The sequence below is a fragment of the Suricata suricatta genome, chromosome 5 (assembly GCF_006229205.1).
Source record: "Suricata suricatta isolate VVHF042 chromosome 5, meerkat_22Aug2017_6uvM2_HiC, whole genome shotgun sequence".
Classification (NCBI taxonomy): Eukaryota; Metazoa; Chordata; class Mammalia; order Carnivora; family Herpestidae; genus Suricata; species Suricata suricatta.
In genome coordinates, this window is record NC_043704.1 from 144,332,673 (window position 1) to 144,344,348 (window position 11,676).

The window sequence follows — 11,676 nt, forward strand, 5'->3', positions numbered from 1 at the left end:
ACACATGTTTTCACTTCTCTTGGGCACTTACGTAGGATTGGAATGGCTGAGTCATATGGTAAGTCTTTGCTTAATATTTTGAGGCACTGCTAGACTGTTTCCAAAGTAGCTGCGCTACACTATCCCACCAACAATCTGACTTCCAATTTCTCTACGTCCTCACTAAGATGTGTATTTTCTTTTTAATTCTGGCCATCCTACAAGGTGTGAAGTGGTATCTCATCATGATTTTTGTTTGTATTTCTTTTTTTTTTTATGTTTATTTATTGAGGGGAATCAGAGAGAGAGGGAGAAAGAGAATCACAAGAAGGCTCCACGCTCAGCGCCAAGCCCAATGCAGAGCTCAATCCGATCATGAACCAAGAGATCATGACATGAGCTGAAACTAAGAGTCAGAGGTTCGATTGACTAAGCCACACAGGTGCCCCCGGTTTGTATTTCTATAACGACTGATGATGTTACATAGCTCTTCATATGCTGATTGGTCATTTGTATGTCTTTGGAGAAATGTCTGTTCAAATCCTTTGCCATTTAAAAAAATTATTATTGAGTTGTAAGAGCTCTTTACATATTTGGATATGTCTGTTATCAGATATATGATTTGCAAATATTTTTCTACCATTCTGTGGGTTGTCTTTTCACTTTATGTGATGGTGTCCTTTGAAGTGCAAAGACTCTTAATTTGATAAAGTCTAATTTATGTATATGTATATTTTTTGTGGCTTTTGCTTTGGATATCATATCTAAGATTTACTTTTCTCCAAAAAGTTGTATAGTTTTATCGTAACTTTGAGTTAATTTTTTTTTACTTTTAAAGTTTATTTTTATTTATTTTGAGGGAGAAAGCAAGCAAGCAGGGGAGGGGTAAAGAGAGAGGGAGAGAGAGAATTCCCTAAGAAAATTCTGCATCATCAGCATGGAGCCTGATGTGGGGCTCAAACCCACGAACTGTGTGATCGTGACCTGAGCTGAAATCAACGGTTGGATGCTCGGGGCATTGGGTGGCTCTGGCAGCTGAACATCTGACTTTCATTCAGGTCATGATCTCGCATTTTGTGAGTTCAAGCCCTGTGTTGGGCTCTGTGCTGACAGCTCAGAGGTTGGAGCCTGCTTTTGGTTCTGTGTCTCCCTCTCTCTCTGCCCCTCTGTGCTCATGCTCTGTCTCTCTCTCTCAAAAATAAATAAACACTAAAAAAAAAAAAAAGAGAGAGAGAGTTGGATGCTCAATCAACCGAGCCACCAGATGCCCCTGAGTTAATTTTTGTATATAGAATGAGGCAGGGTCTAAGCTGATTCTTGTCCCAACACCATTTGTTGTAAAGACTATTTTTCTCCCATTGAATTGTCTTGGCAGCCTTGTCAAAAATCAAATGTAATATAAGGATTTATATCTGGATACTCGGTTCTATTTCATTGATCTCTACGTCCTTATGACAGCACCACCCTATATTGCTTACTGTACCTTTGTAGAAAGTTTTGAAATCAGAAGTTGTGAGTGCACCAAGTTTTTTCTTTTTTCAAAATTGTTTTTGGGCTATGGATTCCTTGCATTTCCATGTGGATTTTAGTATCAGTTTGTCAATTTTTGCAAAGAGGGATGGCTGAAATTTCAATATGGATTGTGATGAATCTGGAAATCGATTTGGGGAGTATTGCCACCTTCACAAAATTACAATTTTCAATTCATGAATATAGGATGTCTTTCCATTTAATTAGGTTTTCTCTAATTTCTTTCACAAATGTTTTGTAGTTTTCAGGACACATGTCTTATATTTCTTTTAAATTTATTCATAAGTATTTTATTCTCTTTGATACTCTTGCAATGGAACTATTTTCTTAATTTCATTTTCAGACTGTTCATTGTTAGATCATAGAAATCCAGTTGAGTTCTGTATCCTGGACCTTGTATCCTACAATTTTGATGACCTCATTTATTAGTTCTAATAATTTTTTGTGGTTTGGCATATGTGTATCCAAGACTTTTGATACTGCTGCCAAGTTGTACAGAAAGGTTTATACCAATTTGCATTTCCTCTAGTTGTGTTTTAGTGTGTCATGGCATTTGTTCCTGCAAATACTCAAACTTCCTTTTAATATTTGCCAATTTTATTGGACTGGGAGATATCAAAATAGTAAAAACTAGTTTGGCATAGACACCACTAGTCAGAACATCAGCTGATATTTAGGGGAGCCCTGGACATGTGAAAAAGAACAAATTGGGTTTTTTTAAAAGCTTATTTATTTTAAGAGAGAGTTCATGTGCATGTGGGGGAGGGGCAGAGAGAGAAAGGAAGAGAGAGACTCCCAAGCAATCTTGGTGCTGTCAGCGCTGAGCTGGATGTAAGACTCGATCTTATGAACTACGAAATCACGACCTAAGCCGAAATCAAGAGTTGGATGCTTAAAGGACTGAGCCACCAGGTGCCCCAGAAAGAATTTTTTATTTGTGTTTCTGTGATTATCAAAGTTGAATATTTTAAATATGCTCATTAGCCATTTCTTTCCTCTTTTGGTAACTGCTTGTTTTTTCTTCATTTAAAACACAGGGCTCTTTCTTTCTTTAAAAAATGTTGTGACGATGTAAAAGAGAGAGAAAACTTAAATGAAAAATCGCCTCCCAGGAGAGAAATTAGATTAGTTTGGGGAGTGTGTTTGAATGAGATATTTATCTTTTTATAAGTTTATGTTTTTTATAATGAGAATATATTTTTAAGTTAATAGAACTAAAGAACTTGCAGCAAAGGAATAAGTGTTCATTGGAAAGATAAACTTCAAGCTATTTATATATAGAAGGAAAACTGAACGTCTCTGCTGCCCCACATCCTTTACTCCATCCCTCCTCTGCCCACCTGCCTTGGGGAACTTACATTCGCATTTTCCCTGACCTTTTCCTGTATGTGTTCAAATTCATAGTATGACACACATATGTGAATGAACATATTACATATATTCTGTAGCTGTTTTTCATCTAATAATATCTTGGGGCACTGGGGTATCTCCGTTTTGACTCAGGTTTGTGGGATTAACATCGTCTGCCTGCGTGTGGCAGGCTCCACATTCAGCTCAGATTCTTTCTCTCTCTCTCTCCTCTCTTCCTCTGCCCTCCCCTGCTTGTGCTCTCTCTTTCTCAAATAGATAAAATAATATCTTGATATTTTTCTATGTTTCTTCTTTGTTGATTTATAATTTTCCTATATACTATGGGTATTAATTTTTTTCTATCACTTGTTAATAGCATCAGTCATGCCATTTTCATCTAAATAAGTTTCTAATTTGCATGGAATCTAAACTATTATCTTTATTTTGCCTTTTGGGTTTACTTAAACATGGCTTCCTTACTCCCAGGATTATACAAATATTTGAGGAAATGATAGGATAATTTTTTAAGCATTAATAGTATTTACCATCTTAAGCTTGAAGTTCTTTTTGTGTGTACAAGGTAAGAATGTGATTTCACTTTTTTCCCCAAATGGATACATAGTTGTCTTACCATTAATTGTATCATATTTCCATATCTGTGTAACTGTTTATGACCCTTTTCTCTTCTATTTCTGAGTCAATTGCAAACCTTTTTACTGTAGCTTCATCATGCATTTTAATATCCAATAGCTTAAGTCCTATAAATTTTTATGCTTCTTTGCTATTCTTGTATACTTAAGCTAACACAAGTGATTTTCAGAATCAGTATTTCTTAAACCACATTATAACTTTGATTGAGTTGCATTAAATTTATAAATTAATTTGATAATTTAAATTATGTGTAGATTAATACAATTAATTATAATTAATGGTATAAGTTAATATGATATTGAATCATATCACCTAGGAATATTGTGTCTATTTATTTGGGTCAGTTTATGCTTTTGAAGTCCTCTAAGTTTTTTCCCAATGAACCTTATATGTTATTAGAGTTAAGAATTCTCAATTTTTTTTAAAGCTTCTTTATTTTGGGAGAGAGAGAGCATGTGAGAACATGAGTCAGGGAGGAGCAGAGAGAGAGGGAGAGAATCCAAAGCAGGCTCCTCACTGTCAGCGCAGAGCCCGAGGTGGGGCCCTGTCTCATGAACCGCAAGATCATGACCTGAGCTGAAATCAAGAATCAGATGCTTAACCAACTGAGCCACCCAGACACCCTAGAATTCTCAACTTTTGGGAGATAAGGGAGATTTGTCAAAATGAATTGGATTTATCAGTTTCTAATTATTTGTGGTTTCTAAGGAAACTCTTATTTTTCTTATTTTAATCTTGTGTGTAGCCTCCTTGAGTTACTAATTCTAATAGTTTATTTTATAAGTAAATTATAGTGGTATCTGTAAATAAGGGTTGTTTTTCTTTTCCTTTTTATATTTATCTTTTTCTTCCTTTTTTTTTTCATTATTGCATAGGTTGGGACTACCAGTCTATTGCTGAATGATTAGGATGATATGAGTATCCTTGGCCAGCTGGTAACTTTCCTTGGGATGTTTCCAATGTATCCGCTGTAGCATAGATTTAACTAGAGGCCCTGACAGATATTCTTTGTTGAGCTAGGGAAGGGAAGTTTAACTTGTACCCATTTTAGTCAGGAACGATTGTTGAATTTCGAAGATAGGAGTTGGGGAGAGGCATGTTTATTGATGTGATTCCAGGGTTCTGTTTCCCTAAATTTGCTAACGGAGTGCATTATATTAGGAAAACTATTGTTGAATTATTCTTTTGCTCTTGGAATAAATCTCTACTTAGTTATAATGTATTCTTTTAATATTCTAGTGTATCTTAAGACTTTTTTTTCTTGAATTTAATTTGCTAATATTATATCTGAGGAGCTGTTTCTATACTCCTATGCAAGGCCAACCTTTTTGATTCTTTTGCTGTGATCTATTTTGTCTACTTTTTTGGCTAACATTTGTTATGTTCTTGCCGTTTTATTGTATCTTATTACTTTTTTTATGTTTATTTATTTTTGAGAGAGAACAGGGGAGGGACAGGGAGAGAGGGAGACACAGATTCCAAAGCAGGCTTCAGGCTCTGAGCTGTCAGCACACACCCTAATGCTGGGCTTGAACCCAAGAACTGTGAGATCATGACGTGAGCCCAAGTCAGACACTCAACCGACTGAGTCCCCCAGGCGCCCAGCATCCAGTACTATTAATAAGAGACCTGATGGTCTGGTAGACAGGCCTGTTAGGTTCAGTCCTCCCCCGGTCTTGTCCATTAACTGATTGGGCATTCTCACAGACTTAGCTGCAGCACAGCGTTGCATGAAGTGACTTGCATGTTGTAAACCCCAATGTAGAAAGATGTAGAATGTAGAAAGATGGCTTTGGTAGTGTAGCAAGAAACCATAGATGGAATGTTGTTTTATTGGGGTGAGATAGTTTGTGAACGGTAGTTTTGCAACCATATACAGTAATTCACCTGGAGCTTTAGGTAGTTGTGGTTGGGACTGAAAGAAGAGAGTTAAACCCTCACTTGGAGTTTCCTGAGTGCTGGTGGGGTCTCCCCCTGGGCAGACCGAATGCTGGCCACCAATCTGGGGTTCATTGAGAAGACCTGAAGTCCCTCTCTCAGGACAGCTCTAGCCTGGTGTCCCCTGGCGTTTCCTGCTGAGAAAATGCCCTTTGCATCTATTGTGGAAGACAACATTTATAATATTTAAGTCAGAGTGCTCGTTTGCCGTGGGCTTATATAAACCCACTATGTGGGAATAATGTTCTCAATTCCTCTGAGCAGCCAAATGGTTTTTAAAATCTCCCTAGAAGCTTTTGGAATTTTCTACTGTTAAGAGACCTGTAGAGATCATATACTTTAACACTATGTGTCTAGAAAGGCATTCTTTATTCATCTTCCTCAGCCTGGACCCTATGTAATATCCAAATCGATCTTCAGCACAGAGAAAGGTTTTTTGGGTTTTGTTTTTGTTTTTGTTTTTTGTATTTCCTGCATCTGTTCTGTTTTCTCCTTCCAAAAAAATCTTTATTCAGTCCAGAAGTTCCAGGAGAGATTAAACTGTCTTTGGTATCTCCTTGCTTGGCCCGCCCCCCAAACTTTCCTTCTCTTTGTTCTTTTGCAGAATTTTAGAGAAATAACACTTCCAGCCCAAACTTAGATTTTCTGTTGAGTATGGTTTTTTTTTGACTTTGATATATATTTTTTAACATTTATTCATTTTTGAGAGACAGCATGAGCAGGAAAGAGTGTAGCTGCATGGACTTTTCTACGAGGAGTGCGGGAAACCTGTGGAAGCATCTGGCAGTCTGGAAGCTTTGTCTTGGGGGCTGTTTGCAGAAGTGACTGCTGGAGGGAACGGGGGAGAGGAGGAGGGACTTGGCAGCTTCTTATCCTTTAAACTCATCCTTAGCAAATCACCCTAAACCTATTCCTTCTCCCACTTCTCTTGTTCCCTCTAGTCTGGACTCTCCTAAGGGTCTGTTCGCAAGGAAGGTCACCTTGTTGATAGGTCCTCCGTTTCCCTTTCCAGAGCCGAAGGCTAGAAACTCCGTTGTTTATCATTAGTTTTCCCACATCCCTCCCAGGAGTCCTTCACTGCTAGTTTTTCAGCACTACTCTGCATTTTTAAATTATTTGTGTTTTGGGGTGGGTTTTTTTTTGTTGTTGTTGTTGTTTCTTTTTTTTGGTCCATGAGATTTAGGGAGGATAAAGAGGTAAACATACAGGTATGGTCAGCTACCTTGAAAGAGAAATTCAATGGTTTTGCTATTCACTTACAGGTATTTTAAAAAATATTTTTTAAAATGTTTATTTTTGAGAGACAGAGAGACAGATCGTGAGTGGGGGAGGAGTAGAGAGAGGGAGACAGAGAATCCGAAGCAGGCTGCAGGCCCTGAGCTGTCAGCACAGAGCCTGATGTGGGGCTTGAACCCACGAACTGTGAGATAATGATCTGAGCCAAAGCCAGGTACTTAACCGACTTAAGCCACCCATGTGCCCTTATAGGTATTATTAATGTTCAGAAGGAATATTGACCTTGCTTCTCTGTTGCAAATATTCTTCCAAACTATCACACTGGAGTTTTATTTGTGATGATTTTATTTATAAACCCAAGGTTTATTCTCAAATCTGTCCGTCTTATTTTTCACCACATTTAACATCATGCTTGTAAGTTTGGACCTCACTAACGAACTAAATATAATTAATACATTAGTGTTTAACCCGTCTTTTTCTGTGTTCACTTTGATGGAATATGCACCAACCTTCTCTTTCCTTTAGTAATTCTTAATATACAACCTTCATATTGAAATTTATTGTACCAGAAGGTATAAATTCGAGCCCTAACTTTGTTTTCAAACGTCTACTCAGTTGTCCCCAAATGGTATATTAACAACTATTCTTAATTCACCAATCTGGATTGCTTCATTTATTCCATTTACTTAATTCTTGTATATTTGGGTTCAACTCTGTGCTTTCTAGTCTATTCCATCTTTGTTGTCATGTTTTAACATGTTTTAGATATGTTTTAATGTACTGATCAGGGAAACCACCTCAGACATAACTTACAGAATTTTGTTAAGTCATACTCTGGTGTGTCCCCTCTCTTTTGCCAAACTATATTGGCTTTTGATTGGATTTCTATATAATGCATGGATTAATTTTGGGACAAGAGATTTACATTACTTGAGTTCCTAAGAAGAAGACTCCTCAACCATCAAAGATGTGTTGGATATTTATATGCAGAATTTGTGTCTGGTATGTAGAATATAGTGGTAAAGAGTACCTTTCTATCTTTATTCAAACAGATGATCAATGATAAGATGTAAGATACACGAAGAAAAATGTGCTTAGGAAGATACTGAAAGATAGTTTAAGATTTCAAATGTTCAGATTTGAGCTGGAATTCAAATTCCTTGTAGACCTTGGTCTGTTATTCATTTCTTCAAACCTAAAGTTTAACAGATGCCAACTATACTTTCTTTTCTTGCCAAGATTTATGACTAGAACTATTCCCAGGAAGGTAGCAGGGAGATGACTATTTTACCTGTAACTCTCATTTAAAACTAAATGATTTTTCACTTTTATTTTCTCAGTTGATTAAGCCAGCCCCAGGTTTTTGGGAATCCCTTCTTTTGTTTACATTCCTAGTTGATGTGAGAAAACGGTTCCTAAGTTCTACATGAATGAGTCAACCACACTCGTGGAGTGCAAGATGAAACAGATCTCACCAGCCTGCGTCTCCCTCTTCTCTACCCACCCATCAGGTTCACAGTAACTTGTCCGGTAGAATCTCCCTTCTGTGTGAAAGCAGGATATCCATTGTCTTGGTCATGGTTCAGTTGCAGATGACGACCCCGAGCTGACTAGGTGAAGCAGTCTGCTTCCAGACATTTTGGTGGGGCTGGAGGAGCAGGCTCTCTCTGGCAAAACCTTTCCGAATCACACTGTGGGACTCCCCTATCACGGGCAGAAAGGTCAAGAGGTAGGGTTTACTCTCAGAACTGCTGGGTCCTGGGCCACCATTGTTTCCACTGCAACCCATGGCCCAAATGTCTGCTCCCCGACTGGTCTCTCAACACTAGGAAGCAAGCGACGAGACCCTGGGACTTCAGGATAGATGCCACAGACAATCCACTCCCTGGTTGATTTCACAACGGGAATACAGAAGCGGCCAAGGCACGCGTAGCCCATGATGTTGTCTTTTGCCTCCTAAGCCTCTGATGAGTGTGTCTAGCGAAGCTACAGCCTGGGCTCTCATCTGGTTTCCAGACTCTGGGGCGCAGGGAGGCGGACTGCAAGGGGAACAGAGTGGAGCTGAGCGGATCACATGCAGTACTTCACACAGCCACTTTCCCTAGACTCTGCTAGGCACATTGTGTTGGAAGTGAAAGACCGGTGATCTTTCATGCTTCTAAGACATTCTAAGGACATTTTTCAATTTAGACATGCATTCAGTTTCCAGCTATGTGACCTTGCACAACTGCCCTGATATTTCCTGAACTTCCATCAGTAATTATGAAAAGGGTGATGATGACTTCATAGTTAGCAGAGGATAAAATGAGCTAAAATATACATAAGCCCTGTCCCAGAGGTCAACATTTGTTTATTTCTTGGCTAAATATCGATTTCTTTCTTTCCCCTTTCCTCAGTAGATGCAGAGTATGTAGATTAGTCCCACTTAGACAGAGCTTCATTGAGAATGAACACCCTTATCTTACCTTCTAGTGATGATGATGATGATGATTATTTTTGTGCACCCAGCAGTGAGCATGAACATAGAATTTAGCTTCTGTGTAATGTATGGGGGTTAGGGATAGAATGATGCTTCTAACTAAAGAAAGCTTTTTTTTTTTTTTTTTTAACATTTATTATTGAGAGACAGAGCATGAGCAGAGAGAGGGGGAGACACAGACTCTGAAGTAGGCTCCGGGCTTTCAGCTGTCAGCATGAGCCTGATGCAGGGCTAGAACTCACAAACCATGAGATCATGACCTGAGCCAAAGTCAGAGGCTTAACCGACTGAGTCACCCAGGCGTCCCTAACCAAAGAAAGCTTAAAGGCTACAGTGAAAATAACAAAGCCCTGCTTATTTTAACTTTTAACATGATCAGTTCACTTGGACTGTGAAAGATTAGGAGAACAGCCTAGCCACAAGTATGAAGGATGCTAGCTTTGTGGGTATAGTGGAAACATTTCATCAGTTTATGTTCCTGTGTACACTTTATTCAAACAAGGCCTCAAAAGCTATGGGGTAGGTCAGTTTTCCAGAGGTCTGAGTTTAATGGCCTGTTTTGGAAAAACATGCAAAGTTCCGACCTTCTTATCTTGCCTTACCCTTTCCTTCATCCACCCAAAACCTAATTATAAGCTGTGCCACTTTCTAGGGGGAAAATAATTCAGAGGAGAAAGACCTCTTTTTTGTTGATTTAAAACCCTTGTTTCCAAAAGGCATTTGATGTAGGACAGACATCTTTATATTGAGGGTACAACAAGAATCTGTACAATCTTTATCAATCAAGGCTTGGCAAGCATCAAAGATCACTTAAGAAAGAGAAACACTTTGTGTTAAGTACTTAACTGAGAGCAGACTTGAAGATGCATTTTTGAACAAGAGTCTTTAGACAGAGGCGTTGTGTCACCCGACATTCTGTGGCCATTGAGAGGAGAGCATCTAGGACTTCAGTTCCGCTGCCTTCAACTTTAGGGGGAAAAAGGCCTGTGTGCTTTGAGGCTCTGGCCTCCTTCTGGTTTCACAGACCCAGAAATTTCCTTTGAGATGGATATGTTTGAGAAGAACTTTAATTGCTGTATTTAATATTCGACTGGCTTATACTTTGGAAATCATGTCTCAGGTTCCTTTAACTGTGACATGAATCCTGAATGGTTTTCCTATTCATTCACATTTCAGATCATGAGCTTATGTTCACGCTGCCCTGGGAAGCTAATGTTGGATTTTTTCCTTAACTTCCTTTATGTGATTAAGTTGATTAGTGAAAGGTGGAAGACCAAAGCTCACTTAACTAGGTCACTGGTTAATGCCAGCCTGGCTTAGCGCTAGCCTGTGTGGAAAGGGAGCTCAGATGGGAGGTGGTATGTGGGTTGCCTTTCCCTTGGGGTTCTTAAAAAGGCTGAGCCACAGTCATTCAGTTGCTGACTTGCATTATTGAGAGGTAGGGAGGTGTCTTCTGCAGACTTGGACCATGTCCCTAAAGCTAAGATTCCTTAAAACTTTTTTGTACGTGGGGTACCTGGGTGGCTCAGTCGGTTAAGCAACGGATCCCTGACTTTGGCTCAGGTTATGATCTCACAATTCATGGATTTGAGCCCTGAGTCAGGTTTTGAGCTGACAGTGTGGAGCCTGCTTGGGATTCTCTCTCTTTCCCTCTCTCTCTGACCCTTCCCCACTCATTTGCTTCCTCTTGCTCTCTCTCTCTCTCAAGATAAATAAACATTTAAAAAACAAAACTTTTTTGTATGTGTATAGTGTACTAAACTTACATTTTTTCTTACATTCTTGAGACAGAGTGTGGGCAAGGGAGGGGCAGAGAGAGAGAGGGAGACACAGAATCTGAAGCAGGCTCCAGGCTCTGAGCTGTCAACACAGAACCTGATCCAGGGCTCGAACCCACAAACCATGAGATCATGACCTGAGCCATAGTCAGACGCTTAACCAACTGAGCCACCCAGGCGCCCCATAAGCTTACATATTATTTAAAGAATAATAAAATAACGTAACCATATGCCAACGATTCAGTTTAAGAACTAGAACTCTACCATATCTTAGACGTGTTTTGTGTGCCCTGTCCACTTTCCCAGAGGTAACCCATGTCCTGGCTTTGTATTCTATTAAGTTCAGAGTGTTCCAGTATTGTTTAGCCTTGATTCATTTTGAATTTTGCAGAATATAGAATCACATGATGCTTCCTTCTGGTACTACTTTCTTCTGTTGCTATTTTCATTCATCATTGAGTGTTTCTCACGTTGACACATGTTGCTGCTCATTAACTTAAAGTTGTATTCTGTTGTAAGAATGAACCATAATTCGCCCCTTCTATGTTGATGGCTGCCAGGATATTTTACAATGATTAAGCCTTCCTTTTTGAATTTCTTTTCTATTTTTTATCCTTTTTGTCCCCTTCTGTTTGTTTAAAAGTCATGGTCTATCTGTTCCTTAGTAGATTCCTTAACTATCTTAACATGCATTCTTAGGGGTGCCTGAGTGGCTCAGTTGGTTGAGCGTCCAGC